This window comes from Musca vetustissima, unplaced genomic scaffold (genome assembly GCF_032173495.1).
Source record: "Musca vetustissima isolate MV318-11 ecotype Yass unplaced genomic scaffold, APGP_CSIRO_Mvet_v1 utg28238, whole genome shotgun sequence".
Taxonomy (NCBI): domain Eukaryota; kingdom Metazoa; phylum Arthropoda; class Insecta; order Diptera; family Muscidae; genus Musca; species Musca vetustissima.
Genome location: NW_026877852.1, coordinates 210,612 through 230,311, shown reverse-complemented (window position 1 = coordinate 230,311; position 19,700 = coordinate 210,612). Strand labels below are relative to the sequence as shown.

Below are 19,700 nucleotides of genomic sequence, written 5' to 3'. Positions count from 1 at the left end.
AATATCAGACATCCTGGAGGGTGCTCTTTCAACCCTGTCAAATTGGGCTTGCACCAAAGGTCTTGGTTTAAACCCCACAAAAACCGAACTGGTACTCTTCACTAGGAAATACAAAGTTCCTAGTTTCCGTCTGCCATCACTTGGTGGAGTGACATTAACTCTCTCTGATGAAGCTAAATATCTTGGCACTGTCCTAGACCGCAAGTTACTGTGGAATAGGAATGTCGAGGAACGCTCTAAGAAGGGATTGATGGCACTCTATTCATGCAAGAACTCCATAGGCAAGAGTTGGGGATTGAGACCCGGAATTATACACTGGCTGTATACGACGATTGTCTTACCCATACTTACCTATGGATGTCTTGTCTGGTGGCAGGGGGTGAATAAAAAGAAGCTGCTGACAAGACTGAGCTTAGTACAGCAATCGGCTTCAATTCTGATCACTGGAGCATTAAGAAGCACACCACAAGCAGCCTTGAACGCAATCTTGAATCTCCAACCATTGGACATTCTGATCAAATTCCAGGCTGCTAGGTGTGCCCTGAGACTCCGGGAAACAGATGCCTTGAAATCGCGGAACTATGGTCATGCCAGCATTCTAAACATAACGCCAAGTTATGACCTTTTTAGGGGGGATAGTCATATCAGTGATTATATTCCCCCCCACAGGGATTTTAATGACATTAAAGTCGAATTTCCTAACAGGGAATCCTGGACTAGTGGCTCCCTACCTCTGCCAGGTCTGTCAATCTTCACAGACGGGTCCAAGATGGAAGAAGGCACTGGCGCAGGCGTCTACTGCAGGGAATTAGGTATACGAAACTCATATAAACTCAACAATGAATGTAGCGTTTTTCAAGCAGAGATTCTTGCAATCACGAAAGCGGCCGAGATAGTAAAAGCACTTAATACAGACTTTACAGGACCGGTGACTATTTACGTAGATAGTCAGGCGGCCCTGAAAGCGGTGAAGTCGCATACTATAAACTCGAAAGCAGTTCATGATTGTAAGACCGCTCTGAATGATATACGTCAAATAGTTGGGTTATGCTGGGTTCCAGGACATAACGATATTGAAGGGAATGAGATAGCCGACGAGCTTGCTCGAGGGGGGTCACAGTCGTCCAGTCTTCTGATTGAGAGATCTGTGAAACCCCCTATTAGCTATTTCATTGGCAGAATCCGTGCGTTCTATTGCGAGGTAGTCGGCAACAGATGGCTAAGGGAACCTGCATGCAGAATCTCTAAATCTATCTGGCCAGAATTCTCTCATAAAAGAACGTCTTCGCTGCTGGATCACAACAAGAGGGAGATTAAGATCGTTGTGGGGATCATTACTGGTCACTGCAAAGTTAGATCTCTCACTTCTAAGTGGGACTCCAGTGGAGAGGATTACTGTCGTCTATGTGAAGATGAAGAAGAAGTGGAAACAATTGAGCACATCCTTTGCAAATGTCCATCGCTGATCAGCAGAAGACATAAACAGTTTGGATGTTATGAAATTGATAATCTAGTCTTCTTCTCCAAAATAGACCCTAACCTAATTCTAGGCTTTGTCAAAAAATTGACTTGGCTAAAATAATGTCTCTTCCGCTTCCGCTCCCTCCTATTCTGACTACCTCTCTCTCTACTCTTCCACTATCTTTTCTTCTCTCTCTTTATAGGTACACCTATACATAATGGATGATCACAATGGACATAGTCTCCGAGTGGACGGTTGTTACAACAGCCGTACATCCCAAACCTAACCTAACCTAACTACATTAGTAAACAATGGAGTCTTTGCTGAAGTTTACTAACTCATACCTAAAAAATAGCAATGTTTCAAAGCGCTATTCATTAAAAACTCCCATTATCCTCTGGTGTTCCACAGGGGAGCCATCTTATTTATACATGATTTACCAAATATATGTTATTCTAATGTATTAATGTATGTTTATGACGTGATAATATTTTACTCTTTTAATAATCCTATGGATCAACTAAAATTGCAATCTGACCTGTCTTGTTTTTAGAACAAAATATTTTTATTGGAACAAAATATTTTAAAATTGAAGTACCACATCAATGATTTTTTGGTATATATAGAGAAAAATGTCCTGGCTCTGAATCCGTTCGCGATCATGTTTTTGGTTTGTGCGCGCAAAAGTTATGGAAGTTTTAATTTTGGGCTAAAGAAAAAATCGTAATATTACGCTGTTTATTATATTGACCAAAACGTTGATACATTGCTTCCTTCGCGTAATATGAATATGGAAATATTATAAAAATCGGTGAAAAGTTTCACCATTTAGTAAAATATGTAATAATATGTAAAATATAGGAGATTACATAATTATTATAAATATATTAAAGACATTTATCCAACTAAAAACTAATTAAAAAATATATACATGAACTAAAACCATCCTGAATCCAATGATATCAAAATCATCCAACGATATCAAAACAACAAAACTACCTTGTTTTGAGAAAAATTATTGTTTTGCTGTTCGAAGAAAAAAATATTGTGGTTATTCTTCTTCTTTTAGCCGAATTTCACCGAAAATTAACATATATAAAAATAATCACTTCTTGTGTATAAGTATACACCTTGCGGACTTTAGACAGGATTAATAGGAAATAATCCTAAACTAAAACTATATTGTGAAATACACATTTCAAATAGATTCTAAATCGCGTAATCCTCAAAATAATTTGATGCGCATCCGGTTTCCAATAAGTTTTGAAGATTTTCGTCCAATACAGGTATATTTTGCAAAATTTAATTTGACGGCTAAGATGTAGTACAAATCCGCAAACAAACAAATACATTTTTTGCCACACAAATCTAGAAAAAAACATACATTGTCTCATCTGGTTTTACCCATTTTTCTACATGAAATCATACATAGTTTCCACGAAAATAAACATTGTTTTTGTTTTTCTTGTATACTTTAATTATTCCGGAGTTATAAAGGGGTTAACTTCAGCTTTGTTAAAAAATTGGTAATATTGCCCATATATATATACAGTGAGTGTAATAAGTATTTTGCCTCAATACAAATTTGACAAAATTCCAATGCCAATTCCAATGCAATTCCAATGCCTAATGCCAGCATAATAAAGATGTAAAATGAATTATGTATGATGGGATATGTTTAAGGACATATTTAGATCTCATTTCTGCAAGAATCACTGCGAAAGACCTATTGGTCTCGAAGATATCGGCCGAAATCTATACCAAACCAAAAATTATTATCAAAGAAAAGTATTTTGCTTTTTATTATTATTTTAGAAAAAAACATTACATAATAGACGCTTTGTCTTTTCACAGTTACCATTGCGGGGAACCACATACTATAAGCGATTTGGCGACAATTCCAATAAACCAGGCATTTTTTCGCAAATATTTTCTCACATTTACGTTCAATACATTCTCCAGCAATATTTCATTGAATTAATCGTCCTAATCTCAAAATGAGAGTATTAAATATAGTCGTCGCGGCTTCGAAACATCCCAAATATACTTAGAATAATAAAAAGGCGGTTTTACAAAATAAAACGCGAGGACAGGACCTTAAAAACTATTAACATAAAATCCGACAAACAAATTATTAAAAAATATAACGATATTTAGCGATATTTTTTTTAAATAATTTGTTTGTCGGATTTTGGTTTTAATAATTTGTAAGGTCCTGTCCTCGCGTTATATTTTGTAAAACCTCCTTTTTATTATTCTAAACATATTTGAGATATATTTTGAAGCCGCGATAACTATATGTAATACTCTCATTTTGAGATTAGGACGAGATATTAACAAATATTAACTGAAATTAACTTATAGTATGTGGTTACCCGCAATGGTAACTGTAAAAAGACAAAGCGTGTATTATGTAATGATTTTTTAAAATAATAATAAAAAGCAAAATATTTTTTTTTTTTTTTTTTTTTTTTTGGTAATCATTTTTGGGTTGGTATCGATTTTGGCCGATATTTTTGAGGCCAATAGGTGTTTCGCAGTGATTCTGCAGAAATAAGATCTCGCAGCTGAATTACATAAAGAACTGCAAATCATCAGCTGATGCGTGGAAAAGTCTGGAGGATGTGTATAAGCCGAGGGGTCCTATACGTAAAGTAACACTTTATAAGAAATTGTTAAATCTGAAAATGGTTGATTCAGCCGAAATGGTACGCCATATAAATTCGTTCACAGAAATCGCCCAAAAGTTAGCAGAAATTGGCATTGTCATACAAGAGGAGCTGTTGCCCATTATTTTGTTGTCCAGTTTGCCACAGCAAGATCTCTAAAACAAAAACTTCTAGAGAAAGGGGAGAGACGTAAAAACGAAGCAGAAAGTAACGGTCAACAAGCATTCAATGCACGAGCCAATTCCGAGAACAAACGCACTGTTAAGAAGAATAATAGATCAAAAACAAAAGGCAAATGCTATGTGCGTGGAGAGTTCGGTCATTACGCAAATAAATGCGAAAAGAAAAATAACAAACTTCGTTTACCATGCTTGCCCATGTCGATGCGTTGCAGCGAAGAAGATGGTATATCGACAGCGGCGCCACGGCCCATATGTGTAATAATCGTGAAATGTGTGTTAATTATGAAGAGAGAAAGGAACAGATTCAATTGGCTGGTGACAACAACATTACTGCTATGGGACGAGGAGATGTTAGGCTGGTTGCAGGAGAGTTTGATGTTATGTTGAGGGATGTTTTGTTTGCACCCGAACTACAGGCGAACTTTATCTCAGTCAACAAGGTTGTCGAGCAAAACTGTGTGACAACATTCAACAAGTTCGGTGCTAGCATCAAGAACCAACATGATCAAGTTGTTGTTGTTGTAGCAGCCCTATTGCTTTTACACAACGGGCTGAGGTGACAGACGTTGGCCGAATAAGACTCGGGTCGTTTCGGATCGTAGACCCCTCTGTCGTGGAAACGAACATGATCAAGTCGTGTTGCGGGCTGTAAGGCAGAGCAATTTGTTTGCTGTTGTGTGTGAGAACGAGAATCTTTTTTCAATCAATACCGATTGGCACAACAGGTTTGGCCACTTAAACAACCAAAATTTGCAAAAACTATGCAGAGAAGGAATTGTTAAAGGGTTGAAAATGAACCAAACAGAGAATGTAAACAAATGCAAAACGTGTATGTTGAGCAAGGTTCATACATTGCCGTTTCCGAAGGAGTCAGATTCGAGATCGACCGAGCTGTTACAGTTAATACACACAGACGTCTGCGGGCCAATGAACGTCAAATCTCTTGGAGGCTCTGTTTACTTCGCAACGTTTATAGACGGTAAGTCTAGATTCGTGCATGTTTATTTTCTAAAAGCAAAAGCAGAAGTCTTTGAGAAAATTAAGCAATTTCAGTTGCAAGTAGAAAAATTCCCTACGTTGGTCATTTAAAGATCTTTGGTTCGTTGGCTGTAAGTTTGAAAAAACACCATAAAAGCAAGTTTGATGCTCGCGGAGAAGAATACAAAATGGTTGGCTACTCTCTGGTATCGAAGGCATATCGTCTTTACGACAAAGGAACACGAGGCATTATTGAAAGACGTGACGTCATGTTTGACGAATCAAAGCTGTTAGACCACACACAAAACGTTACAGATGGTAAAGAAATAAATGATTTTTTTTTTTTGATATTTGCTTTGAGAGAGACTCGAAGGAGGGTAATACAAATGGCAAAGGTATCGACGAATAACAGCAATGGGGTGGTTGGTGTTTGCGACAAAAATTATGATGCTGTTATTGACGATCATGCAAAGATAATAATGAAGAGGGTAATGATGATTTTAATACAGCTGATGAAGACTCCGATGTAGACAACAAATTAAGACAAACTGTTTTAAGGAGTGGAAAGACGTATAATCACATTTACACAAAGTGCGACGATTCAGGAACCATGAAAATGAAAATGATATTTTGTCTTGCAAGAACAAAAATAAATGGATAGATGCCATGAGGGCAGAGATAGATGCTTTAGACAAAAATCAGACATGGGAGTTAGTCGATTTGCCAAAGGGACATAAAGCAATTGGTTCAAAGTGGGTTTTTGCTTTCAAGCGCAATAAAGAAGGTCAAATAGAATGATTTAAGGCACGGCTGTAGCAAAAGGGTGTAGCCAAGAATATGGTGTTAATTATAAAGATACTTTTTCACCCGTAGTGCGACACGCTACAATACGTACTATATTGGCGATATCTGTTCAAGACCAAATGCATTTGTATCAGGTTGATATTAACACAGCATATCTTAAAAGCGAGCTTGACGACATTGTTTATATGAAACAACCCGAAAACTTTGGAATTCCCAGTGATCCCAATAAGGTGTTAAGGCTTAAGAAAGCCATATATGGACTCAAGCAATCTTGAAGAAACTGGAATATAAAACTGGACAACGTTATAAAAGGCCTTGGATTATACGCGTGTGAAAAGGAACCGTGCTTGTATAAAGGAAATTTTAATGGCAAAAGAATGTTGGTCGCAGTTTATGTAGACGATCTCATAATAGCCTGCGAGAGCAAGGAGATTGGTGAATTCAAAAGATTGGCAGATAATTTTGAATTAACAGATAAAGGTGTTTTGAGCTATTTTTTGGGAATATCTGTTACTCGAGAAGGAGAAACTGGTTCCATTAAAATAAGTCAAGATCAATATATAAATGATTTACTGAAGCAGCATAATATGGAAAATTGTAAAGCTGTTGGTACACCTCTTGATCCGGGTTACAACGGAAAATGTAACAATGACTGTGAGAAGATAGATGTTGAAAAGTACCAGTCAGTCATCGGTGCCTTATCATTCCTTGCTGTGACAACCAGACCAGATATTCAGCATTCAGTTTCGAAGCTAGCGCAACATAAGAACGAACCACAAACAGAACACATGGTTGCCGTGAAACATATTGTTCGTTATTTGCGAGGTACAGCTGGAATGGGTTTGAAGTACGAGAAAAGTAGTAACACAGTTTGTGGATATGTCGATTCCGATTGGGGAGGTGACCAAGTAGTTCGATTGTTTCCTGGGAATCGAAGAAGCAGCAGACCGTGGCACTTAGTTCAACCGAAGCAGAATATATGGCTATGTCCAACGCATGTAAAGAATCCGTATATTTAAGAAAGCTTTTATTAGAACTGGAATATTACGATGGTTCGCCGATACAATTAAATGTCGACAATCAAGGAGCAATGAAATTAGCGATGAATCCTGTGTACCATAAAAGAACCAAACACATTGACATTCGATTCCACCATGTACGAGAGGTTAACCGTAGCAGAGAAGTTGAATTGAAGTATTGCCCTACCAATGAGATGATTGCTGATATCATGACGAAGAATTTATCTAAGGCGAAACACATTAAGTGAAAATGGAATAATATGTATTTGAATATTCGATTTTTTGTTTTTGTAAAGAAATATCCAGTTTGAGGAGGAGTATTAAAATTTGGCAACCCTCAATACCACCTGCATGTTTCTTTTAATCGTTTAATTCGAACATTGTTTAGGTATATAGATTTTATTCCAAACATTGTAAATTAGTCTTTAAGTTGATCTCTAAATAAACGCACAAAATATCCAAAACATAAATTGAAATTTTGTCAAATTTGTGTTGGCTATATATATATAGTCTTGATTTAGAAAATCAAATCAGGTCACTTATTGAAGCGGAAATGATCCACAGAAAATGCAGATAAATGCAGAATGCAGAAACGTAAAAAACCTTACTGATCGCGGGTACCCATACCATTCAGTTGACAGATCTAAAAATTTGGCCCGAAAAATAGTTTTTTTAGAAATTTGATCGCACAAAATTCTCACCTTCGGATGAGTATTGCTCTGAAGCTTTGCGTACTACATACACAAAATATATATCAAATTACTCAGATTCGCGACTACAATAATATTAGAATCCATTTTTAGAAAGCATTGTTTGCGTATTAATGCTAGACGTAAAATTAAAAAAATCGAGCTTCAAAATGTTAAATTCATTTAGATGCAGTTAAAATTTTGAAAAATGATACATAAGAGACTTAGTTCCCATTTTGTTGGCTTCTTGTTTTACTTTGACACGAAGACGGTGAAGTGAGTAGCTTAGTCATAAATCAATTGAGAACATAAAAAGTCTGATTCGTCTCAACCTGTTTTTACACATTTTTTACATTAAAGTAGGCACAGCTCCCACCGAAATAAAGTTTGGAGGTCAATATCACGAAAAGTTTGCAACGACAGATTAATTAACCCAAAACTATTCACTTTTTTTATATAATTAAGTAATTCCCGAGTTATAAAGGTCTGAACAATCGCTTCAGCTATGTTAAAAAATTGGCAATATTGCCCATATATTACATTGTAATTACTGTTTTGTCCTTCCAAGCACATAAATTTGGTTACAACGGAAATATTGGCACGAAGTCAACACTGTAAAGCAGCAGTGCCCAAAATAGGTCCCATGGGCTGTCGGTGTGTGTCAAATTGCTCACACATACAATTATAAAAGAGAAACATTTGAAAATAAAAAATATTTTCAAAATTGACATTTCTGAAAATTTATTGATATAATTTTGGATTTAAATCAGGGCTGCCTACACTAATACATTCAAGTTTTGTGATTGTATTTGTTTGAAATGCAAAATTTTCAAAAGTTTTGTTTCTATGTCATATATTGTGAGAAATTTTGTAAAAAATATTGTTGAGGCGAGGGGTTATGTGGTGATGAGAGAGATGAGAGATTAAAAATAATAATTTCTCCGTCAGCAACAAGAATAACTAGGCGACTGGCTTCTATCCGGCTTGATGCGACCAAATGTTTAGGAGGCGCGAGAGTTGAAAAAGGGAGATCGGCAACAACAAGGCAAGTTTCTATCCGGCTTGTACGGACCAAATGTTGAGGCGAGGGGTGTGCTCTACTCCTCGCCGTGGTGGTGTTTGGTGGGGGTGGTCAAGTAATTAATTCTTGGGAGCGGGGTGCAAACGACAACAAGAGAACTCCCAAGCAATTAACGGTGTATGGAAAAGAAAGTGCAAATAAATAAAACACAAGAAAGTATTAGTTAAATTATTCTAATTATCTTGGATTTATTGGTGGTAATCTTTTCTTAATACAACAAATAAATTACCTGTTGTAATTTATGGTGGCGGCGCTGAGGCCTGTTAATAACGCGTAGACGTTATGCGACTAGTTACTTCTATGGTTAGACAAGTGAACGCTGTGGTTCATGCAATCACAGAGGATCGTGGTGATCGCTGACGATCGGTTGTCGTTTACTACTACATTAACATATTCCAATGGGAGAAAAGTGTCGAGCAAGGAGAGCAAACCAGCAACAACCACCGCTCGGTGGCATCTGCACCCTACGGTCTCCGCTGAGGGAACTTGCAGAGGTGGCCGTGGTGTCAATCAACAGACGTGATTGACTGAGCTCGGGAAGTTGAGTCAGAACGTATCAAACTTATACATTCCGGCCCCCTTGCTACGACCGACAATGTAGCAATTAACAATTAAATTGGAATATGGGTTAGTAAAAGCTATATGAACGTAAATTCAGATTTCAAGTGAGCTTCATGTTACAAATTTAGTAAACGACACAAGTTTAGTAAAGGTTATCGGTTTCTATTATATGTGGGAGATTAGGTGGCTAGAACTGAACCGGTCAGTATATACCCGAATATAGACTTTTGGGCCAACAACGAATTTAAAACTAATTTTGGTGGTTCAGCTTCCAGTATGTAGGGGTAAAGATCAGCGCCAAGTAGCAAATCTATTGGGCTGCCGTCAAAGGAGTCAGCTAAATCTAAAGGAATTTTAGATTTCAAAGTTGCAATAGGTGGATGAACAAACAATTTTCCCTTAACATTAGGCCGAACAAATGCCTTTGCGTCAATCAGCAGACGTGATTGACTGAGCTCGGGAAGTTGAGTCAGAACGTATCAAACTTATACATTCCGGCTGCCTTGCTACGACCGACAATGTAGCAATTAACAATTAAATTGGAATATGGGTTAGTAAAAGCTATATGAACGTAAATTCAGATTTCAAGTGAGCTTCATGTTACAAATTTAGTAAACGACACAAGTTTAGTAAATGGGTGATTTATGTATTCAAACGATATTATTTACTAAGGTGATCGGTTTCTATTATATGTGGGAGATTAGGTGGCTAGAACTGAACCGGTCAGTATATACCCGAATATAGACTTTTGGGCCAACAACGAATTTAAAACTAATTTTGGTGGTTCAGCTTCAGCTTCAGCGCCAAGTAGCAAATCTATTGGGCTGCCGTCAAAGTTGTGACAATTTGGTGGAGATGGTGAAACTGGTGGAGATTGTGAAATTGGTTGAGCTATAGCAGGGGAACTTTTAGTTAAAAGAATTTGAAGGCGATTGAGATGCCGATTTATGGTGGTTAGACACCAAAAATACGCAATAAATGCAGTATTGTGTATTCTGAGATGTCGCAAGGTATGTTTTGCACTCATCATAGGTGCACTTAACTTTATCCCATAACTTTCGAATTTCTGTATTGTGAATTTCGAGGTTGTATGCAGTATACTGGGATTCTGGAATCTTTTCAAAGAATTCCACACTTTTTATGACAATGCCAGTGGCTCTATTGAACCGGGTGAAAGGAGTTATCGACATTTTTCAAGGTAAAGAATGCCGAAATACTAAAACTCCTGTATAAACAACAAAGTATGGGGAAATAATAATTGAATGACAACAAATGTTGCTATAGCTCAAAAAATATTTCAGCAAGACTACAGAAAATGGACAAAAAATTTTAAAATATTGCAAATGTCTATGTTAAAGTAGTACAAAGTGAAGACAATTTTGAAGAATTTCTTTACGATGCCAACTACTTTAAAAAGACCACAAAAAAAGAAGTATTTTTCAAATTTCCTCAAATTATAAAAAAACTACCAATTGTAGGGTGTAGTTGAGGAGGTGAATGCAAATAATAAGGTGCGGTTGTCCAAAAAGCAAACAAGAATATATCCACTGAGCAAAAGTAATGTGTAAAAACAAAAAAAAAACAATATATTTAATTCTCAAAAACAATATTAACAAGTAATTTTGCTTGGATCAATGTAACAACGACCGAATGTAGGGTGCAAATGTCCGAAATATGCAGATAATTCTACAATAAGATTTCAAATATACAGAATTGTGGAGTAAAACACGACTACAATGAATAAAATTTGCCAAAACTAATAGGAAAAACAAGTATTTCCTTACACCGAATAATGTACAAAATTACCAAGTGTAGGGTGCAAAAGTCCAAAAATGCTGAAAGCCTACCAAAATGACTAATGTGCAATACTTTGAATTGAAAACAACAACAAAAAGGGAGAAATATTCAAAAATTAATATTTTCACAAACACTTTTTTATGCTTCGATTGTGTGCAACAGCTTGGTACCACTGTGCTGTAGTGTGGTGAATAACGAATATCACACAAAACGGAATAAAACACAAGCGACGCTAGCAGCGAAACGTCTATGGGTAAGCAGCTACGCATCCGCACAACACACGACGCGAGAAACGATCCAACAGTGAGAGTTGGAGTCGACAACAATTGTTGGTATATTTTCTGTTATGCCAAGGTGACGCTAGAAAAAGTCGCGTGGAATACACGAGTGTTGTTATTGCAAAATGACGAGACAAATCCTGCAGTGAAATGATGAACGTTATAACAATAATAACAACAGAAGTATGTTTGGTTGTTGATGGATCGATACAAAAAGAGAACCAAACAACAAGGTGGACTTTAAGGAGTTTGTTGTTATTGTTTATTTGGTAATGCAAATTCTCTGAGGTTTAGAATAGAAGAATAACAACAGCAGCGAATCGTTTGGTTGGCAACAACAAATAAACCAAACGAAAAATAGGAGGAGAAGAGTTTTTTATGTTGTTATTGGAAATATTACAATGTAATTTCTTTACTTGAAGAACAAAGGAGGGGGATGACAACAAGACGAATTCGTTTGGTTGGTGAGAATTAAAACAGCAAATAAACCAAACGAACAAGAAGTTGGGAGAAGATGTTTGTTGTTAGTGCAAAATAATAAATTTTATTCTCAGTTGTAGGCTTTATTAGGAAAACCAAAGACGAGTATCAAAAAACGAATATGTTTGTTTCGAATTCTCACATTTGTTTTTAATGAGATCAACAAAGCTAAGGCGAAGAATGGTGGTAACAACAATACCGAATGCTTCTGTATGATCAACGCGACGTAGGGTGATCAGTACAAGGCGATAGACTGCTAATATTTTCTATGGGAGAAAGTATGTATTAAAAAAGGAGTGGTATTGTAAGTCGAATAAAACGACTTAAAGTGCACAAGAAATGAGAACGGCTGATGTGTGTTGCTATGGTGATATTAAAAATATGAAATTCAGAGCAAACAAAAATAGCAACAACACAGATTTGTTCTCCAATGATCAACAATGATTTTTATGATCACTACAACAGAAAATAGCAACAAATGTGGACTGTATATAGGTGAATAGGAGTTAGATTACAAGTAGGGATAACCGAAAGCCGACCAATGCCAATTCAAAACAGATAGGAATTGGCAAACAAACAAAAAAACTAACACTCGCGGTAGCACACTTTTAACGAAATCTGAGTTTACGTACCTGGCGTTAGTATGGTTATGTGGTGATGAGAGAGATGAGAGATTAAAAATAATAATTTCTCCGTCAGCAACAAGAACAACTAGGCGACAGGAGGAGAAGAGTTTTTTATGTTGTTATTGGAAATATTACAATGTAATTTCTTTACTTGAAGAACAAAGGAGGGGGATGAGAACAAGACGAATTCGTTTGGTTGGTGAGAATTAAAACAACAAATAAACCAAACGAACAAGAAGTTGGGAGAAGATGTTTGTTGTTAGTGCAAAATAATAAATTTTATTCTCAGTTGTAGGCTTTATTAGGAAAACCAAAGACGAGTATCAAAAAACGAATATGTTTGTTTCGAATTCTCACACAGGTTTTTAATGAGATCAACAAAGCTAAGGCGAAGAATGACGGTAACAACAATACCGAATGCTTCTGTATGATCAACGCGACGTAGGGTGAGCAGTACAAGGCGATAGACTGCTAATATTTTCTGTGGGAGAGAGTATGTATTAAAAACGGAGTGGTATTGTAAGTCGACTAAAACGACTTAAAATGCACAAGAAATGAGAACGGCTGATGTGTGTTGCTATGGTGATATTAAAAATATGAAATTCAGAGCAAACAAACATAGCAACAACACAGATTTGTTCTCCAATGATCAACAATGATTTTGATGATCACTACAACAGAAAATAGCAACAAATGTGGACTGTATATAGGTGAATAGGAGTTAGATTACAAGTAGGGATAACCGAAAGCCGACCAATGCCAATTCAAAACAGATAGGAATTGGCAAACAAACAAAAAAACTAACACTCGCGGTAGCTCACTTTTAACGAAATCTGAGTTTACGTACCTGGCGTTAGTATGGTGATGTGTTGATGTGGTGATGAGAGAGATGAGAGATTAAAAATAATAATTTCTCCTTCAGCAACAAGAACTAGGCGACGGGCTTCTATCCGGTGACCAAATGTTTAGGAGGCGCGAGAGTTGAAAAAGGGAGATCGGCAACAACAAGGCAAGTTTCTATCCGGCTCGTACGGACCAAATGTTGAGGCGAGGGGTGTGCTCTACTCCTCGCCGTGGTGGTGTTTGGTGGGGGTGGTCAAGTAATTAATTCTTGGGAGCGGGGTGCAAACGACAACAAGAGAACTCCCAAGCAATTAATGGTGTATGGAAAAGAAAGTGCAAATAAATAAAACACAAGAAAGTATTAGTTAAATTATTCTAATTATCTTGGATTTATTGGTGGTAATCTTTTCTTAATACAACAAATAAATTACCTGTTGTAATTTATGGTGGCGGCGCTGAGACCTGTTAATAACGCGTAGACGCGACTAGTTACTTCTATGGTTAGACGACAAGTGAACGCTGTGGTTCATGCAATCACAGAGGATCGCGGTGATCGCTGAGGATCGATTGTCGTTTACTACTACATAAACATATTCCAATGGGAGAAAAGTGTCGAGCAAGGAGAGCAAACCAGCAACAACCACCGCTCGGTGGCATCTGCACCCTACGGTCTCCGCTGAGGGAACTTGCAGAGGAGATGCCCGTGGTGTCAATCAGCAGACGTGATTGACTGAGCTCGGGAAGTTGAGTCAGAACGTATCAAACTTATACAAATATTATTTTCAAATTTTAAGAGAGGAAAAAACGTTGTATTCAATGTAAATATGGTTGTTGATGATACAGTTTCCTTTATAAAGATATATTTGTTTCCATTTTACCCTCCGCCATAATATTGGTCACATATTTCGACTATTGCAAACTAATGTTTGCCGAAAATTTCCCATTTTTTTCGGTTAGTGTATGAAAACAAAAAGGAATGAATGACAATTTTAAAAACATTTTTTTTATTTTTAAATCAGCTGTGCCCAAAATAGGTCCCATGGGCTGTCGGTGTGTGTCAAATTGCTCACACATACAAAAAACGAATATGTTTGTTTCGAATTCTCACATAGGTTTTTAATGAGATCAACAAAGCTAAGGCGAAGAATGGCGGTAACAACAATACCGAATGCTTCTGTACGATCAACGCGACGTAGGGTGATCAGTACAAGGCGATAGACTGCTAATATTTTCTATGGGAGACTATTGCAAACTAATGTTTGCCGAAAATTTCCCATTTTTTCGGTTAGTGTATGAAAACAAAAAGGAATGAATGACAATTTTAAAAACATTTTTTTATTTTTAAATCAGCAGTGCCCAAAATAGGTCCCATGGGCTGTCGGTGTGTGTCAAATTGCTCACACATACAATTATAAAAGAGAAACATTTGAAATAAAAAAAAAATTGTTCAAAATTGTCATTCATTTCTTTTTGTTTTCATACACTACACCGAAAAAATGGGGATATTTTTGGCAAACATTAGTTCAGAACAAGTCGAAATATGTGGCCGGGAGGGCAAAACAGAAACAAATATATATTTATATCAACAGCTATATTTGCATTGAATATAAAGTTGTTTTCTTTCTTAAAAATTTAAAAAAAAAAATATTTTTACTAAATTTCTCACAGTATATGACATAGAAACAAAAATTTTGAAATTTTTGTATTTCAAACAAATACAATCACAAAACTTGAATATATTCGTGTGGACAGCCCTGTTTTAAATGTTTCTCTTTTATAATTTTATGTGTGAGCAATTTGACACACACCGACAGCCCATGAATAGTTTTGGGTTAATTGATCTGTCGTTGCAAACTGTTTATGATATTGACCTTCAAACTTTATTTTGGTGGAAGCTGTGTCTACTTTAAGTGAAAAATGTGTAAGAACTTGTTGAGGCGAACCAGTTTTTTATGTTCACTATCGATTTGTGATTAAGCCAATCATTTCACGGTCTTCGTGTCAAAGTAAAACTAGAAGCCAACAAAATAGGGACTACGCTCCTTATGTATCATTTTTAAAAATTTTAACTGAATCTACCTTTAAATGATGCTGACATTTTGAAGCTCGATTTTGAGTGTTTTTTGAATTTTACTTCTAGTATTGATGCGCAAACAGGAATTTCTAAAAATCGATTATATTTTTTGATATTTGATATATATTTTTTGTATGTAGTATGCACAGCTTCCGAGCAATACTCATCCGAAGGTGAGAATTTTGTGCGATCAAATTTCTAAAAAACCTATTTTTCCCGCCAAATTTTTAGATCTGTCAACTGAAGTGTATGGGTACCCGCGATCAGTAAGTTTTCTGATGGTATAAAATCTTCTTAGTGGAAATCCATCTATTAGAACGGCAAAAATGTTTTTGAAAATGTCGCGGATTTATTTGCGTCTTCTGTTGATAATTTCCGTTCCAATAAATGACCTGTTACGTTTGTACTTTTGCGAAAAGAGAGTATTAAAATCTTAAGCCGAAAGAGAGATGTACCCAATTTATCTCAAAAATAAATTGTGCTGGGCCATCCATGGTTCTTAATGGACCGCGTTGAAATCGGTATTGATCGATGTATTTTTTTAGGGTGCACAACGAAATCGGATGCGCGTTAATGGCTATGGAGTTATCGGAAATTATTCGCGTTTTACTAGTTTTTGGGTACTTCAATCTACATGTTGCATTAGCAGTCAAATGAAATTTCGCAAAATATACATGGATTGGAAGATAAACTTCAGTACTTCCTGGAAACCCCATGCGCAACGAATGATTTTGAGAATTATGCGATTTAGATTTAGAGACAATTTAAAATGTATATTTCATAATATTATTTTAAGATTTATTCCCATTTATAGAACCCCAAGATTTATCGGAAGGGTTTTGATATAATCCGCAAGGCGTATACATATACACAAAAAGTGATTATTTTTATATATGTCAATTTTTCGGCGAAATTCTGGTAAAATAGCAGTTGTATAAAGTTAAAAAATAAATTTGATGACATTATTTGTTCGAACCAAAAACTCCTCAATATCTTGTTTTGTTGTCGCTGTAATTTACAAACCGCTACATGGACTTATGTGATTTTTATATCATTTGATTCATCATGTTGTTTAGATTATGTAGATATTTTTAAATTAATTTTTAGGTGTGTGTATGTCATTAATATAATGGAAATATTGACGTAATATCCTATATTTTTATTATTTTTCTCATATTTCGCGAAGATGTGCAACTTTTTCGCGATTATTATAATATATTCATATTCTTATTTTACGGAGGAAGATATATATCAACGTTTTTGGTCAATATAATAAACGGCGTAATTTTAAAATTGTTTTGTTATGCCCAAAATTAAAACCTCGTTAACATTTGCGCGCATCAACCAAAAATTTGATCGCGAACGGTTTCGGAGTCAGAACATTTTTCTCTATATGTATACCAAAAATCTTTGATGCACCACAAAAACAAAAAAGCTGATGTTTTCTTTGGAAATGGAATATTAAAAAATTGGCAATATTGCCCATATATATTTTTTTCATGCATTTTCTAGTGCACTCAATTATTACCCTAATATGGTAAAATTTTTCACATTGCTCAATATGGACACAGGCTTTCGAATTTTATTCCACCAATCAGAACAAGGTATTTTTGAAGTATTAAAAAATTGTTGTTTTTTTTTTGATTTGTTAAAATCGCAATGTTATAGATTAAAATTATACTAAAAGATAGATTTGTTTACATTTCTCCTAGTCCTTGAGGATATAATTTGTTCTTCTGTTTGTTGTTGTATAATATGAAATTAATATATAGCGTCACGAAATGTTGGTGCTAGACCTACGTTTTAGTCATACCATGATGGGAATAAGCTCCACAAAAATATTAAGTCTAGTGGTTTAGTATCATATTTTTTGTCCGTTTTTTAACTATTTGACAAAATCATGTATTGTTTTTCATTTGTAATTCACATTTAATTTTTTCCTATCTACCGCAAATTAAAATAACAAACATTTTTTTGACATATAATGTTACCGTCAGCTGCGTGGATACGGTTACCTTGGTAGGGCACAGCTACCAACTGATTACAAATTTTTCTCAAGGTGGCTTGTTCCATCAAATCAAAATACATATTTTGTGTATGTGTGTGTATTGTTTTGAATACTATGTCAAATAAATTCATAATAAATTGAAATATATTCATATGAAAATTATATAAACTTTTTACTCGAGAAATTTGGTCGAGTAAAAATGGTAAACAGGAATGCCTACTCCTGATTGGCTGTTATGTTGATTTTGAAGTATTTTAACATGTTCGTCTGGAAGTAATTACTTTGTTATGGATGACACAAACATTTGATGGTATTCCCTACTGGATCTTGGGAAGAAATCACAAGCTTTCATACATTTTTCGCGTTTTTTAGATTTGTTTTGAAAAAGTGTCAAATAAACAAAAACACTTGTTGCGTATATTTATTTTTGACAGAAGAAGCCACACGTGCATAGTTGCTTTTTTGTTATTCACCTCAACCTGCCCTACCTTGTATTATTGTACCATGTGTCACGAGTATATTTTGCATTTCGTAACTGCAAGACCATACGAGTGGTTACCAAAAATTTTATTTTATCCATGGTATGTTTTGTCAATAACGTGAAAATACACCTTGTGGGCTATAATGTCAAAATAAATGAAAACAAATGCAACAAGTCGTTATGTTCATTTGACATATTTGTAAAATGAGAAAAATTAATGCAATTTCAGGATTTCTTTTCAAAATCGAGATGGAAATATAATTTTAATATCGATTCATCAAGAACAAAACAAGATGCTTCTTCAATTCAAACAAAATGTGCATCTGGAGGACTATAAGGGATATATTGTAATCCGAGTATTTGTATAGGGAATGCGGCTCAATTGGCATGCGATTTATTGATATCATCGAAGAATTTAAAGCGGGTCTGTTCTATCATTCACCCCGCGTTAATTCCATGTTACGGACCGTCAGCTTTCCAACATGAGCCATAGGAAAAAATTGCAGCATGCGAACTGTATTCTTGCCAGGATAGCAGACTGTTGGTCTTCCAATTTCGATCTCCGTTCATTTCGACGCATACGGCTAGTTTCCACAACGAATTGGCCAATTTATTAAAAATTGCTGCGAGAGTAATAATTCTGAGCGGAAGTTTAGGATTCGAAAAGCGGATTATTGACTCCTGTCCCTACGAATACAAGGCAAGTGATGAATAGAAGGAAATATATAGAGGTAGACTGGGTAATATGGAATGGAAGGAATTTAAAGGTGAAATGTTATTTGGCGGCGAAAACCCCTGGAGCTATACAAAATAATGGAGGAACAGAAGGCGCCCGTTATGATTTTATTTCGATATCTGTTAGAAGGTGACAACTCAACGGGTGCCGCTCTCATCTTGAGTGAAATTTATAAAGGCTTTTTAGTTTTGAAAACCGAAGACGGTGCATTGCAGTTAAAGGTTCCATATCATGAAAACTTTTGATCGGAAATGATGTTCTAGAGTTAAAATTTTATACACTTTTATTTGAATAGGTTGGGCGGAATTGTTTTTAATACTATGTGTTTTTTGGTAATATATAATAAAGTCGTTGGGAATTATTGTTCATTTTATAATGCTTCTAAATGTGAATATTTAATATATGTTTAATAAAAGAAATATTGATTTTAAATGAAAATAAAATCATACATTTATTCTTCATGTCATCTTTAAACAAATAGATTTTAGATACGACTTTGGCATAACAAGCCTAGGGTTTGGGTCGGGAATTCCCGATTTTGTTGACATCGATATTCCCGGGATTTCCCGGGAAAACGGGAAATTGTATTTCTAAATAAATATTAACACGGAATTAAAAATGTCCATGCTTAAAGCATAAACAGAATGGATCCCTTGATCCATCCGTTTTATTATTTGTTATCGATAATACAAGAACTACAAGGGGAGATTTTAATGTGTGTATAAGAAGATGCTCATTTTATGATTGAAGAAAAACTGCTGGAATTATGTTGTGAAACCCACGTTGTAGCAAGATAGGACGAACGTCATGAGAAAAATTATTCTGAATGTCCTATTGATTTATTCTGAATGTCCTATGCCATACATTTAAATTATTGTTCATGCTGCCTTGAAAACATTGCAAGATAAACAAACTTCCATCGACCATTCAAT

The 19,700-nt window shown here is 35.6% G+C and overlaps 1 pseudogene; it reads left to right on the top strand.

Moving 5' to 3' along the window:
* Positions 1-5,479: 5,479 nt before the first annotated feature.
* LOC133322536 (uncharacterized) lies at positions 5,480-19,063 on the top strand (annotated as a pseudogene).
* Positions 19,064-19,700: the final 637 nt, after the last annotated feature.